Here is a 429-nt window from a genome sequence, read left to right as displayed (position 1 = left end):
TGGCCTGTGCCCCAGCTCTGTGTGCAGAAATAAATCTTTTTAAAAAAAAAGAACTGGACAAGGGCACAAGGAGGGGTGTAGGGTGGTCCCCCAAAAAGTATTCGAAAGTGAGAGATAGAAGAGGAAGAGCTAAGTTTCTGTCCAAAGCATGGCCCAGTGGGACAGCAGGAAACTGGCCATGCAACAGCCCAGCTGGAAATCTCCAGAGTGTTCTGTGACGCCGCAGGGCTGATGAACCACTTGTCTGAGGTGTGGCTGCGACTCTCTGAAATATGCGTCCAGCGGTCACACGAGTCTGGACAAACTGTCCGTGTGCAGCAGCAGCACAGTCAAGACGCTGACCGTTTTACCCAGCTGACCGCTTTACCCAGCTGACCACTTTACCCAGCTGACCGCTTTACCCAGCTGACCGTTTTACCCAGCTGACCG

The sequence above is a fragment of the Condylura cristata genome, unplaced genomic scaffold, assembly GCF_000260355.1.
Source record: "Condylura cristata isolate star-nosed mole 26May11 unplaced genomic scaffold, ConCri1.0 scaffold00032, whole genome shotgun sequence".
NCBI lineage: Eukaryota > Metazoa > Chordata > Mammalia > Eulipotyphla > Talpidae > Condylura > Condylura cristata.
Note: the sequence above shows the minus strand (reverse complement) of the source record.